Source organism: Lactuca virosa, chromosome 6 (assembly GCF_052849685.1).
Source record: "Lactuca virosa cultivar CGN04683 chromosome 6, Lactuca_virosa_CGN04683_v6, whole genome shotgun sequence".
NCBI classification, from domain to species: Eukaryota; Viridiplantae; Streptophyta; class Magnoliopsida; order Asterales; family Asteraceae; genus Lactuca; species Lactuca virosa.
In genome coordinates, this window is record NC_136431.1 from 168,922,889 (window position 1) to 168,938,766 (window position 15,878).

General features: G+C 38.4%; 1 non-coding gene across 1 annotated transcript; it reads left to right on the forward strand.

Moving 5' to 3' along the window:
• The first annotated feature begins 309 nt into the window (after window positions 1-309).
• On the forward strand, window positions 310-416 carry LOC145122959 (small nucleolar RNA R71). Its single transcript, XR_013714842.1, has one exon. It is a non-coding gene; the product is annotated as a small nucleolar RNA R71 (small nucleolar RNA).
• The last annotated feature ends 15,462 nt before the right edge of the window (window positions 417-15,878 follow it).

A 15,878-nucleotide genomic window follows, 5' to 3' on the forward strand; every position in this document is an offset into this window, starting at 1 on the left:
ATGGCACGCCACAATTTTCAGAACCAACTCTTATTGCATGGATAGATTGATCCACCTTTGTCATCCTCTGATCCATATTCTTTAAATTTTCCAAAACCACAGCAATGGGCTCGTTGCCACAGTCTCCTTTAACTATAGTTATATCATCTCGTGGGTTATGATACTCATGTGAATGCTTCGCGAACTCTTCAATCAACTCATTCATAGTGACTGGTTCTTTCTTCATCATTGGTCCTTGAGAGTCAAGAAGTTGACTTGTTGTAACATTCACCCCCATCATAGAAAATGGACAATTCTTGTTGGACATTGAGATTGTGTTGAGGACAAATTCTTAGAAAACCCATGTAACTCTCCCACGCTTCATATTAGGAATCTCCAACCTCTTGTTGAAAATTAGCAATCTTTTTCTTGAGATTTTATATTTTCGATGGTGGGCTAAGTTGCTAAATAAAGGCATCACAAAGATTTTCCTACGTAGTAGTGGATCCAAGCACGAGTTATTTGAACCAAATCTTAGCTTCACCGGTAAATGTCACCAGAAGCATTCTTAGTAGCACAGACTCACGTGGCGCATTTGGAACAATAAAGTAGTTTGTAATGTCCTTTACTTCATCTATGTGCTTGAATGCATCTTCGTACTCCTTCCCGGTGAAAGGTATGTACTTGAGCATTGATAGAATATGCCCCTTGAGAACAAAAATTCATTCAAATGGTATCTTGGGTGGTACAAGATGTGGTCCATTATGTTCACGTATCCTTTTCTTATAGTCTCCCGTAGTCATTCTTATGATATCCACCATCTCTTCAACCTCGCTTTTGATATGTTCCTTTTCCGTATCACTTTCTGATCCTGCCTCATAACCAATGCCCTTCTTATCAAGTTCCCTCTCAAAAATTTCAAAAACTTTATCCAAATGAAAACTGTTAGTTGACTTGTCGGCTTTCTTGTTCTTCTTGTTGTGAAAAGCTGATTCTGGATCTTGAAGTGGTGGAACTATTGGAGTTTTAGATCCTCGGGTCATAAATAACTGAAATAAAAACAAAACAAACCAAAAACATGTAAAAAGAATAATAATTACTAAAGTAAAATTTTTACTGAAACGTAACCGAGACGTGGTAAAGGTAACCACGGTGTGGTTATCGTTCAGAAAGCAAAGTAAATGTAGACAAATAACTTTTTGCGACTTTTACCCCAAAAAAGTATCGAATAACTAAAAGCAATTAAACTTATAAATCAAATAAGCCGTTCCCGGCAACGGGAGCCAAGAACTTTGATGTGGATAAATATATCTATCAGTTTAAATTTATATCCTAACAAACTTTTTAATAACTATGCACTTATATGCAGTGTACCTAGTCAGAATATAGAATAGCTCAAGTAAGTCGGGTGTCGAACACAGGGAACGAAATTCAATTAAATAAAATACCTACTTCAAATTAACGAAGAAATAAACTATGATTGGGGTTTTTACTGGTTTTGCAAGATCAGAAGAGCTTACTATCAACTAAACAATTCAGCAAGCAAGGAAAACAAATTAACTTCCAGAATTAAAGAGTACTTCTGCTTAGATCTGATTTCACCTTCTCATGTGGTTGATTTCTAATGAATGGGCTATATTGATTACCAATTTCTAACAAGCTATTATGATCAAATATCTAGACTTACCATTTTATGAATTACAATGCAATGATCATGCACAAGTTAAACACCAAATTGATAATAGGCACAAATTGGACTATGAATGATAATAGTTACTTTCCTATGATCAAGTTAAGCAACCAATCACAAATTAAGATTAATTATGCTCTATAACACAATTAAAGATACTAAATTTAATGACTTAATCTAAGAGGTGATTAAAAGTAGCTCTAATTATTTAATGATCATAAACAATTAGGAGACAAATTCATGCAAGTAGAATGATCAACTATCACACAGCATCTAAATTATAAGCAATATAAATTAGAACTAAAACATGCTAGTGTTTGGATTATCAAACACAAGTAAAATCAGTAATAAACATCCAATAATCAAAATCAACAAATATGGATTAGGTTCATCTACACCAAACAGAAGTATAAGGTTTTTAGTCTTCACTGTACTAGAAAAACACATCAAATCCATATAAATTAAGCTAGACATAGGTAATTATTAGCAAACTGAATGGATCAATGTAGAAATATTATAATTCTTATTCAATTCGTGAGGTTCACTTGACTCCAGATCTTCTTCTGAGTTTCCAAAGGTATTTAGTCGCAATTATCGTCAGAAAACCGGTTGGAAGCTTCTCATTCGAGCTAATGTTTGGGATTTTATAGTTACCAAAATTATGATTACCACGCCGTGCTTAATCGGAACCGCGACGTGGTCCTCGTGTAAATCCCGTATTCTCCTAGTCACCTTGTATGATCGCGAACCTTCCCTTCACCACGTCATGTAGGAGGATCACCACGATGTGGCCTTCAGTCTTTAAGTCTTTTTTTTCGTTTTCCTACTTCCAGCTCCTCGTTTGCTTCCATTTTTTTCTTCTCAAGCATGTCTTTCCTCCTAGAAAACATATTTAAACCATAATAAGCATCTTTAGACGCAAAATTTCGTAATTGTAGCTAAAAGTATTAGAAATACACATTAATTATGTAGTTAAATATACACATAACAAAATAACCTACGCTTGGCTTTTGCTTTCCCCCAAACAAAACTGATTTTTATTATCATCAATCAAAACCTTAGTTACCAACATCACACAAGACAATCTATTTTTGAGTCTCCATTACATCAAGACCGCAATACATGTATTTGTGTCTAATTTTTCCTAAGAACTTCCCCAATCCTAAATACTCACAATCCTCATAAACACTTCCCTACTTCTTTTGAACAACACACATTTTATGCATCCTTCCAAATATATCCTCAAAAATCTTTCTTAATGTGACAACCCGATACTTTCTAGTCAACAAAAGTCAATTCTGTTAAATAAAATTTCGAATTTCATTTGTTCCGTTAAGTTCTTGTGGGTTAGAAAATAATCTAAAATATATAATCAGAGGTTATATAAGTTTCCAGAACCAAAAACACTCAAAAAATCAAGTATTCCCTCGAAAAATCAGCAAAACTCGTTCAACTAGGCGTTTATGGTCGTAAACCCCTGGGCCGTAAACCCCTGGGCCGCAAACTCCTTGGTCGTAAACTCGTTTACAGTGGAGAACCCATTTACGGCCGTAAACCCAACAGATATAAAGGTTTTTCCAAGAGAGATTCTTCATTTCTCACCTTTTTCACTCCAAAGCTCTCTCAAGTTGCTCCCAAGAACCTCCCCAGAACATTCATATCCTCAAGAACAAACTTTCAAATCTTCATATTTTCACCAAGAACACCAAGAACAACCTTCATATCTTCAAAGGCTGCAAACCAGTTGACATCCGCAAACCAGTTCACAGCCGCAAACCAGTTCATGGCTGTAAACTCAGTTCACAGCCGTAAACCCAGTTCACGGCCGCAAACAGCCTTGAGCCGAGAACCTTGGCCGAAACCCTCTTTTTCCACTTCAAACAAGTCTCGGTAACATTCCAAGCCCAAAAGCAAGTGTTTTCCAACACTTTAATTAATGGTTTCGCTAATTTAAATACAGTTATGTGTTTAATTATCATTAGGATACCATTAATTCCGCATACTCCAACTCGTGGGTCATCTTTCCTGTTTTGTTGTCAAGCACGTGCACATAATCAACAGTCAGTTCATATCCCTACATTTTTACTATTTTTTAATGCTTTCAGGAGGGATACAAGCAAAACACAAAGAAATTATGTGTTCTTATATAAAGGATTTCAACAGGATTAAAACTTATGCAATTGATACAACCACAAGATCACTACATTTCATAAAATATTTAGATATTTTATCCCTTTTGTAACATGCTGAGCATAAGAAAAGTTTTCAACATACAACCATAATTGCAAAATTTTAAGTACAATACATGAATCGAATAAATAACATACATGCAAGCTATAACAGGTCTAGTTTGGGATTCAACACATGGTTTTATCAATTCCAGAGCTTATACATTAACAAACATATAAACTATGATAGATATAGTTTATGGCATACAATGCTATTTTCTGAACAGAAGAGTACAATACTAAATAATTATTTAAGTGTAATTATTTTTACTCTACAACTATACATACAGTTTCAAGTACAAGAGAACACTACAACACTACATGTAAACTAGTTAATACAGGGTTGTGAGGCACTACTTCTATTGTACCCTTCGGGGTGCGGAACTAAATCCTACCACAGTATAACCAGAGTCTCCTGGAGGGAGAGCGTGAGATTTATGAATAGATCTATTCGGGACTGACAATCCGACACCTAAACTTCTAGCTACAGTTAGGCAGGCATGTGTGGGGTGACAAATGTCATAACATCTGACGCCTGCAGAACGTCGTAGAGGTCACTAGGTCATATCAAGCATGGTTATACCAAACTCACAACAGTATAAACTAACCATTTGTTTACGGGATTTCAGTTCTTCAAATAGTTTTATTTTCATTAATAGAACTATCATACACTATAACTGGAGGATTCCAGGGAATACAAATACATGGTTTTATTTTAAGTAATAAAAGTACTATACATACTGGTGTTAGCCAGGGTTTTCATACAGAACAGACTATACATACTGGTGATAGCCAGGGTTTTCTTACAAAGGTTTTCGTACAGAACATACTATAGAATACAACTAGTAGTAACCTTGCATATAAACTAACATTTTCATATACTACTACAGGATACAGTAACGAACGTACATTTTGGTCTTCGGGTTTAAGACTACTTTTCATTAATAAAGAAAATATTGGATTTTCTTGAGAACATGCAAACATTTTACATATTCAGACAGGTTTTCATTACAAAAACATACTTATCAACTCACCAGCTTAAATGTTGATACTCTTTCAAAAACGGTTGTATTCTCAGGGAACCGGCATACAGGTACACCCGCAGGTTTTTTAGAAGACGGAGCATATAGAGTCGCCTCTTTTATACTTATGTTACACTTTTGCTGTTATACAAACTATGTATCGAATAGATGTAAATACCTTATATATATATATATATATATTCAATGTAATGATGCAATTGTCGTGATACTGTACATGACGTCCTCCACCCCCGAACATTTTCGCCGTCTCGGTTTGGTGGTGTGACAGATTGGTATCAGAGCATTGTTTTTAGTGAACTAAGTATATCAAGCCTTACATGATATACAACTATAAATGCTAAGGGGTTGAAGCGCTATGAACTAAAAGTATACTTTTAAAATCTATTTAGATGTTGGACACTGCTGTTAAACCTGGACAGTTATGTAATCATATATGGGATAAATATAGCCTGAGCAACTATATTTATTTGAGATACGTCCAACATGTGTCTGGGAGTGATGGTGGTGTTGCAGCAAGTCTAAAACTTACCAAACTCTCTATACAAAAAGGGAACAATAGAACATAATAGACAACCTAAAAATACTATAGGAGTATTTAATATAGAGCCAAACACATTATAGATTTTTCATTCCAAGTGTTTCTATTTATTTCCTAGCGATTGTTTACTTGTATTAATAGTCTTCCTCTGTAAATCTCTTAATAGAACACTTTATCTATCAGGTTGAGATATATCTTGTTGAATATCACCTGACTCAGAACCATCATAGAGGACTTACCATCCTTTCTCCTTAATTATTTTTAGAGAAAGATGCCCCCGAAGAAGAGACTCAATAGAAAGAACAACAACCCTCCGACAAATCCCCTGCCGCCACCTCCTCAGTACGATCCTGCTGTGTTCCAGGCAACAGTGACATCCGCCGTGGCTGCCGCTATGTCCCAGATTAATGCTAGTGGCACTAGTGGGGCGGGTAGTGGTGCCAACCCATCAAACCTCGGTGACAGTCATGGACACACGAAGGAGTGTTCATACAAGGACTTCACAAACCCCAAACCTAGGTCTTTCGATGGCACTGGAGGTGGCATTGCCTTAACTCGATGGTTTGAGAAGACCGAATCAAATTTCAAGATATGTGCATGCCCCGAGACCAGCAAGGTGAAGTTTGCAGGATGCACTTTCACAGACAGAGCCCTCACTTGGTGGAACAGCCAAGTCAAATCCCTGACTCTCCCGGTAGCAAATTCTATGAGTTGGGAGGATTTGAAGGAGTTAATGTTGGCCGAATACTGCCCGCTAGGTTCAGTGACATGGCTCTTCTGTGCCCCGGGTTGGTCACCCCGGAGAGCAAGAAAGTTGAAAGATACATATGGGGATTGACACCCCCAACTCAGGGGAATGTCTTAGCTGCTAAACCCCTCACATTTGAAAGTGCCAAGCATCTGGCACAAGCCTTAGTGCATCACGGGGATAGCCACAACCCCATGGCAGCCGCTCCAGAATCACATAAAGAAGGCAGTGGGAAGAAAAATTTCTGGAACAAACGCAAGGGTCAATCTTCGCAGGAGCCCTCCAAGAAACAAAAAACAGTGGCAGTCCATGCTGCTACCATTCCTGCTGCTGTTCCTACTGCCCAAGGTGCGATAAGTATAACTTCCATCATCACGGACCCTGTCGTGACATGCAATGCAACAACTATGGAAAAAAGGGGCACACAAACCATTTTTGCAAAGCACAAGTCCAACCAACCAACCAATCAGGCTCCTGGAGCTGGAGTAAGCCAAGCCTGCTATGGTTGTGGTGGAACTGGGCATTATAAGAGGAATTGACCGAAAGCAACGACTGTTGGAAACACGAGGAAGCTGCTAGCAATGGGTCAAGAGGAGGCAGTTGTTGATCCCATCGTAGTTACGGGTACGTTCCTTCTTGACAACCCTTATGCATGCATTCTTTTTCATAGTGGTGCGGAGAGGAGTTTTTTCAGTCATGCATTTAAACACCTACTCAAGCATAAATCCCAACCTCTAACCGAAACGTTCACCGTCGAGATGGCTAACAGAAAGAAAGAGAGTACTAACAACGTATTCGTAGGATGCACCATCACTTTAAACGATTATTCCTTTCCAATCGAGCTTATGCCGATCTTCATAAAAAGTTTCGATGTAATCATGAGCATGGATTGGTTGAGCCCCAATCGTGCTGATATTCTCTATTACAAAAAAGCCATTCGCCTCAATCTGCAATCTGGCGAAGCCCTCGTTATCTATGGCGACAAACTTAGCACAAACCTTCGTATCATATCGTGCATCAAAGCCCAAAAATATCTGCGAAAGGAGTGTCATGCATTCCTAGCCCATGTCGTTAACGAAAAACAAGAAGTTAAAGACCTCGAGAGCATCCCCGAAGTCTGTAACTTTCCTGATGTCTTCCCCGAAGATCTTCCAGGAGTTCCTCCCGAACGCCAAGTCGAGTTCCGAATCGACTTAATTCCCGGAGCTACCCCTGTAGCCAAATCCCTGTATCGTCTCGTTCCAGCGGAAATGCAGGAATTATCCAGCCAACTTAACGAACTTCTTAGCAAGGGATTCATTAGACCAAGCTTCTCACCATGGGGAGCACTAGTCTTGTTCGTTAAGAAGAACGATGGATCTTTCCGGATGTGCATGGACTACCGTGAGCTCACCAAACTAACTATCAAGAACCGCTACCCACTACCCAGAATCGACGACCTCTTCGATCAACTTCAGGAAGCGAGCTATTTTTCAAAGATAGACCTGAGATCAGGGTACCATCAATTACGAATCCATGAGGGTGATGTTCCTAAGACAACATTTAGGACTCGATATGGTCACTACGAGTTTGTAGTGATGCCCTTTGGTCTAACCAACACACCCGCGATACTCATGGATCTGATGAACCGGGTGTGCCGCCTCTTCCTACACAAGTTCATGATAGTATTCATAGACGATATACTTATCTATTCACGAAGCGAGGAAGAACACAGCCAGCACTTAAGACAAGTTCTACAAACATTGAGAGTAGAAAAGCTTTACATGAAATTCTCTAAGTGTGAGTTTTGGATTAGGAAGGTAAATTTCTTAGGTCACGTGGTTAGAGAAGAAGGCATACATGTGGACCCTTCCAATATTAAGGCAATCAAGAATTGGTCAGCACCGAAGACACCCACATAAATCCGTCAATTCTTGGGTCTTGGTGGCTACTATTGCAGGTTCATCCAAAACTTCTCCATGATTGCTAAGCCTCTTACTGCCCCGACCCAGAAAGGACTAACCTTTTTTTGGGGAGAGAAGCAAGAATCTGCGTTCCAAACATTGAAGCACGCCCTATGCAGCACACCTATCTTGTCTCTTCCAGAAGAGATAGAGGACTTCGTTGTCTACTGCGATGCATCCAATCAAGGATTGGGCTGTGTGCTTATGCAACAAGGAAAAGTTATTGCTTATGCCTCGAGACAGTTGAAGGCACACAAAATCAATTATACAACTCACGATCTGGAGTTGGGAGCAGTGGTCTTCGCACTAAAGATTTGGAGGCACTACCTCTACAGAACCAAGTGCACTGTCTTCACCGACCACAAAAACCTCCAACATATTTTTGACCAAAATCAGCTTAACATGTGGCAACGACGATGGGTAGAGCTGGTCAATGATTGTGAGTGTGAAATACACTATCATCCCAGAAAGGCCAATGTGGTAGCGTATGCCCTCAGCCGGAAAGAGTACTCTGGTCGCAGAGTGAAGGCACTAACAATGACAATTCATTCCCATCTCTCCGCCCAAATCAGAGAGGCTCCACTGGAAGCCTTGAAACCAGAGAACATGACGGATGAAACCTTGAGGGGAATGGAGAAGAAATTAGAGATCAAGGGAGACGGAGTTTACTACTTCATGAACCGGATCTAGAGCCCAATGTTCGGTGGTTACAGGGAGATTTTCATGAACGAAGCTCACAGAACTCTATTGGTGGCCAAACATGAAATCAGAGATTGCTACCTACGTTGGCAAGTGCCTAACTTGCGCCAAAGTCAAGGTAGAATATCAAAAGCCCTTAGGTTTACTCCAACAGCCAGAGATACCTGAGTGGAAGTGGGAGCGGTTCACAATGGATTTCATTACCAAGTTACCCAAGACACCGGGTGGTCATGATACTATTTGGGTGATCATCGACAGATTGACCAAGTCCGCCCACTTCCTGCCAATCAAGGAAACATACAAAATGGAGAGACTGACTAGAACCTACATCTAAGAGATAGTACGAATGCACAGGGTGCCCGTATCCATTATCTCAGACAGAGATAGCAGATTCACCTCGAGATTTTGGCAGTCACTGCAGAAGGCTCTTGGAACTAAGGTGGACATGAGTACAACTTATCATCCTCAAACGGATGGGCAGAGTGAGAGAACCATTTAAACCCTTGAAGACATGCTGAGAGCGTGGGTTATCGTCTTTGGCAAGTCATGGGATACCCATTTGCCCCTAGTCGAGTTTTCCTACAACAATAGCTAACACACTACTATTAAGGCTGCTCCATTGGGAGCCCTATATGGCCGTAAGTGCAGATCCCCTCTGTGATGGGCTGAGATGGGTGAGACACAGCTAGCTAGAGGTCAAGTCCCTGATAGCACTATCACTGGCCCTGAAATCATTTGAGAAACTACCGAAAAGATCTTACAAATCCTAGAATGATTAAAAGCCTCCCGAGATAGACAAAAGAGCTACGCTGACAAAAGACGAAAACCCTTGGAATTCCAGGTTGGTGACCACGTTCTATTGAAGGTCTCACCCTGGAAGGGCATGATATGTTTTGGAATGGGTGGAAAGCTTAATCTAAGATACATCGGACCTTTCGAGATCCTCGCAAGGATCGGTCTGGTAGCTTACAAACTCCGGTTACCCTAAGAGCTTAGCAACATTCATCCCGTCTTTCACGTGTCAAACCTTAAAAAGTGTTTATCCGACGAAACCCTTGTGATCCCACTTGATGAGATCGAGATCAACGAAAATCATAACTTCATGGAAGAGCCAGTCGAAATCATGGATAGGGAAGTCAAACGAACGAAGCAAATTCGCATCCCGATAGTGAAGGTTCGCTGAGATGCCAAGCGGGGACGCGAATTCACATGGGAGCGAGAAGACCAGATGCAACAGAAGTATCCGCATCTCTTTCCCTTGTCCATTATTGTATTCAGTTTACAAAGAATTTCGGGACGAAATTCCCTCTTACGGGGGGGATGATGTGACAACCCAATACTTTCTAGTCAACAAAAGTCAATTCTGTTAATAACATTTTGAATTTCGTTTGTTCCGTTAAGTTCTTGTGGGTTAGAAAATCATCTAAAATATATAATTTGAGATTATATAAGTTTCCAGAACCAAAAGCACTCAAAAAATCAAGTTTTCCCTCGAAAAATCAGTAAAACTCGTTCAGCTAGGCATTTACGGCCGTAAACCCGTGGGCCGCAAACTCCTGGCCGTAAACTCATTTACAGCCGAGAACCCATTTCCGGCCGAAGACCCAACCGGTATAAAGGTTTTACCCAGAGAGATTCTTCATTTCTCATCTTTTTCACTCGAAAACTCTCTCAAGTTGCTCCTAAGAACCTCCCCAGAACATTCATATCCTCAAGAACAAACCTTCAAATCTTCATATTTTCACCAAGAACACCAAGAACACCAAGAACATCCCTCATATCTTCAAAGGCTGCAAACCAGTTCACAGCCGCAAACCAGTTCACAAGATTAAACCCAGTTCACGGCCGCAAACAGCCTTGAGCCGAGAACCTTGGCTGAAAACCCTCTTTTTCCACTTCAAACAAGTCTCAGTAACATTCCTAACCCAAAAGCAAGTGTTTTCCAACACTTTAATTAATGGTTTCACTAATTTAAATACAATTATGTGTTTAATTATCATTGGATACCGTTAATTCCGTATACTCCAAGTCGTGGGTCATCTTTCCGGTTTTGATGTCAAGCACGTGCACATAATCTACAGTGAGTTCATACCCCTACACTTTTACTGTTTTTTAACGCTTTCAGGGGGGATACAAGAAAAACACAAAGAAATTATGTGTTCTTATATAAAGGATTTCAACAGGATTAAAACTTATGCAATTGATACAACCAAGAGATGACTACATTTTATAAAATATTTAGATATTTTATCCCTTTTGTAACATGTTGGGCATAGGGGAAGTTTTCAACATACAACCATAATTGCAAAGTTTTTAGTACAATACATGAATCGAATATATAACATGCACGCAAACTATAAGAGGTATAGTTTGGGATTCAACACACGGTTTATCAATTCCAGAGCTTATACATTAACAAACATATAAACTATGATAAATCTAGTTTATGGCATACAATATTATTTTCTGCACACAAGAGTACAATACTTTTTAAGTGTGATTATTTTTACTCTAAGAGTATACATACAGTTTCAAGTACAAGAGAACACTACAACACTACACGTAAACTAGTTAATACAGGGTTGTGAGGCACTACTTCAATTGTACCCTTCGGGGTGCGGAACTAAATCCTACCACAGTATAACCAGAGTCTCCTGGAGGGAGAGCGTGAGATTTGTGAATAGATCTATTCGGGACTGACAATCCCACACCTAAACTGCTAGCTACAGTTAGGAAGGCATGCCTAGGGTGTCAAATGTCATAACATCCGACGCCTGAAGAACGTTGTAGAGGTCACTAGGTCATATCAAGCATGGTTATACCAAACTCACAACAGTATAAACTAACCATTTGTTTACGAGATTTCAATTCTTCAAATAGTTTTATTTTCATTAATAGAACTATCATACACTATAACCAGAGGATTTCAAGGAATACAAATACATGGTTTTATTTTAAGTAATAAAACTACTATACATACTGGTGGTAGTCAGGGTTTTCATACAGAACACACTATACATACTGGTGATAGCCAGAGATTTCATACAAAGGTTTTCGTACAGAAGACACTATACAATACAATTGGTGGTAACCAGGCATACAAACTAACATTTCCATATACTACTACAGGATACAGTAATGAACATACATTTTGCTCTTAGGGTTTAAGACTACCTTTCATTACTAAGGAAAATAGTGGATTTTCTTGAGAACATGCAAACATTTTAAAGATTCAGACAGGTTTTCATTACAAAAACATACTTATGAACTCACCAGCTTAAACGCTGACACTCTTTCAAAACCGCTTGTATTCTCAGGGAACCAGTAGAGAGGTACACCCGCAAGTTTTTGAGAAGATGGAGCATATAGAGTCACGTCTTTTATACTTTTGTTACACTTTTGCTGTTATACAAACTATGTATCGAACAGATGTAAATGCCTTATATATATATTCAATGTAATGGTTGTGTTTGCTTTGATTACTATGATGTAATTGTTGTGATACTGTACATGACGTCCTCCACCCCCGAACGTTTTCGTCGTCTCGGTTTCGGGGTGTGACACTTAACTTCAATGTATTTTTAGTTAAGCTCCCAAGCGTACATATGGAAAATAACCTACAAAGAAAAACTACAAATAATAATAATATATTAAATTGCCTTATTCTTGAGTCTTCGATTTCTGGAATTCTTGAACTTTTTTTATGATAATTCTTGATCTTCATAGCTTTGTAGACTGGTATTTTCTCAAACTTTTGCAACTTTTATTCACTCAAAACTGAAATCTTAAAAATAAAAACATATGCTTAAGAAAGGGAACTTAACTTCAAGCCTTATTGGTTGGAGGTATTAGTCTAAAGTGCAATGACTTCATAAGCTGTCCTGGATACATTTCTAGTACATATGGCTAAACATATTATGGCGCTCAAACTAAGCAAGGTCGTGTTTTTTTCCATGATTTCACTAGCACAGGGAAGCCACAAATACACTAGAACATATGTTGGCTCAATTAAACGTTGAAACATGCATTGGATCGTCCCACACAATTCTAGCAACCTAGGTTTCAACACAACAATGCAACACTTTTTTTTAACTAGATTCAATTTTACAACGTTATTTCAAGTATTTCTAATAATTTTTTAAATCCTAGTCATTTTTAATTTTTTTGTCAGTATGCTTGCTTACCTATATTCGACCGCTACCCCACAGTTAATTGATGCAATGTCATCATTGGATGGTAAACCAATAAAAGAACATAAAAGTAAAAAGAAGAAACTGCAACAGACTCCCCTAGGATGGTAGTGGCGAGATCAAATTCTAAAAGTATGTGGAAAATCTTGGACATCTCGTATAATGACTAGAAACAAAACTTTTGGACTCTTCTCTCATAAATGTAAATGTTCCGAATGAAGATAAATCAAATAACCATTCTTCAAAAAGTGTATTGACCCTCAACCACTACGTGGGAAAGCAACACCACGTCGTGGTGTCGAGTTTAGATGTCTTCAGTATAACAAATTATTAGATTGCCAGAATGTGGTCTAGTAATGACACCTCATAGTGACATGGCGGATGTGATTCAGTCGAGAAAATAACGAATGCCATGACGTGGTCGAGTAATGCCATGTCAAGGTGTCTTCTAAAAATATCTACAAGAGTGAAAATAATGCACCGTTTCTTCTTAACGGCTTAGGAGCCTCCTTGGCCTTCTTTAAATATCTTCTCTTCATCAAGTTGGAACCCCACACTTATTTAAAAACATGGCCTTCAATTATAGTCTACTAAAAATCTCATGGCATCTTCATCAATTAAGCTTCTTCACAGCTTCACTTTCTTACTACACAACAAAATAAGATCAAAAGACTTGAGAAACACATGATCATTCAGTTAAAAATAAAAACTGAAAAAAAAAACTAAAGGCAAAATCAAAGGGAAAAGAAAATGCAAATTGTTAAAAAAAATTGGGTTTCCTCCAGAAAAGCGCTACTTTTTCAGGAGTCGTGAGCTGGATTCCTTCCCACTCTATGTTGTTGCGGTTCGGAGTGGTATCTCCCTTTTCTCATTTTTCTCTTTCCATTTACGCTTGTATTCTTGAACCCTTCGAATGTATGCCTTCTTCGAATTTTCCTTCTTCTTTTGAGTAGTGCCTTCTTTATGTTTATGCTTCACCCCTTTGTTCTTTCTTTTCACCTTTGTATTCTTCTTCTCATCTAACTCCATCTTGACAAATATTGTCTCCTATAATTCCCTACCTATATCTTCATCAATTATCTCAACTTCTTCATATAAATCATCTTCCACTTCATCACTTGCCTCTTTCATTTGAGCCTTAGGTGTAGTGAACGCGATCACCTCAAATGTCATAGGAATTTAGGCTTTTGGTTTAGGAAATTTGACATTTTCAACATGAGGCTTCTCCCAAACTTTTAATTCTTCTTCCATCATCTTTTCAATTTCAACTATCTCACCAAGATCTTCTTCCTTATCATCCATCTTTGACACTTCATCTCTTGGCATTTCATGACTCACTTTTGGACTCATCTCGAAATTAACTTCCTTATCTTCTACATGAAGTGTGAGCTTTGAGTCGTGGATATAGACAAGAGCTCTAGCAGTACTCAAGAATGGACTTCCCAAATTTATAGCAATGTCTCCATCTTCTTTCATGTCCAATACCATAAAACCAACTAGAAAATTTGTTTCCCACCTTTAATAATAAATCTTCAATGATTCCACATGGGTTAGTGATTGTGTGATCTACCACTCTAAGTGCCATCGTCGTGTCTTGGAGCATTTATAGATCAAGCTTCTTGTCGAAATAATATGGCATAAGATTAATGGTTCCCCCTGAATTAGCTAAAGAATTTATAAAAGTAGAATTATCGAATTGACAAGGAAAAATTAGCTGGCTCAAATATTCCATTTTTACTGGCAACCCAATGATATCCGCAACTGATCATAACTCATTTAGCACAATGGTTGATGCTTTTTTCAGCTCCTTCCTATTAGTCATAACATCTTTTTGAAAGTTTGGATGTTTCGCCATTGACTTCAAAAATGGAGTATTTATCGGGAGTGGGAGCACTTGGAAGGCTCTAGAGAATGCTTAAGGGCTTGAGAAGGGAATGGAAAAGAAGGCCGATACAAATTGAAAAGTGAAAAATTTTGGTCCTCTCATGACCACAACGTGGTAGAGTCACCACGACATGGTGAATCATCATAATGTGATACACATTTTTCTCTTTTAGCTTCGGGCTTATCTTATTCCAAATATTAACTAGATTATATATTAATTATTTCATGGATCATAAGAGGCGCATAATGAACTTCTTCTTCAGTGTAAATTGGCATTACATAAGGTTGTGATTTTTGCTCTTGATTTCGAGGTGGTAATCTCTCATTAACAAGTGTTGTTCACTGCACAAGTTGAGTCTCTATGTTCTTGATGGAAGATTGATGATTCTTCGCATTATCATGAGTAGCATCATCCCTCTTTTTATAGGCTTCCATAAACCTATGAAGTAACGACTCAAAATCCATCTTCTTCTAAGGTTGTAGTTGCTCTTTTTAGTAAAAACCTAAACTGCTTTTCCTAAATTTTTAATCCTTTTGCTTCTTTTACTCTTCATAAGGCGACCAATCCTTTTTAGGCACCCTCCAATCTTCATCATATCGATCACACTCGAGTAACAAACTTGTGCTTTTCAGTTACCATTCTCATCTATATCACAATCCTTAGTCAAATCACTACTAGAAAATAGCCCTTTAATGACATGCAAACTAGGACACGCACATATTTATGATACACAAATGTGTGTGACCTAAAAATAATGTCACCTCTTCCAAAATTAGAAGGATTTAGGACACGCATTTTTGTGTGCCCTAAATTAGTGTCCCAATAAAAGAAAAAAAAACCATGGAGGGCACCTAAAAATATGTGTGTCGTGTAGAGGTGTCACTTTATATTTTTTTACGGAACGTGTATTTTTCTTAGTTGCTAGACGGAAAACG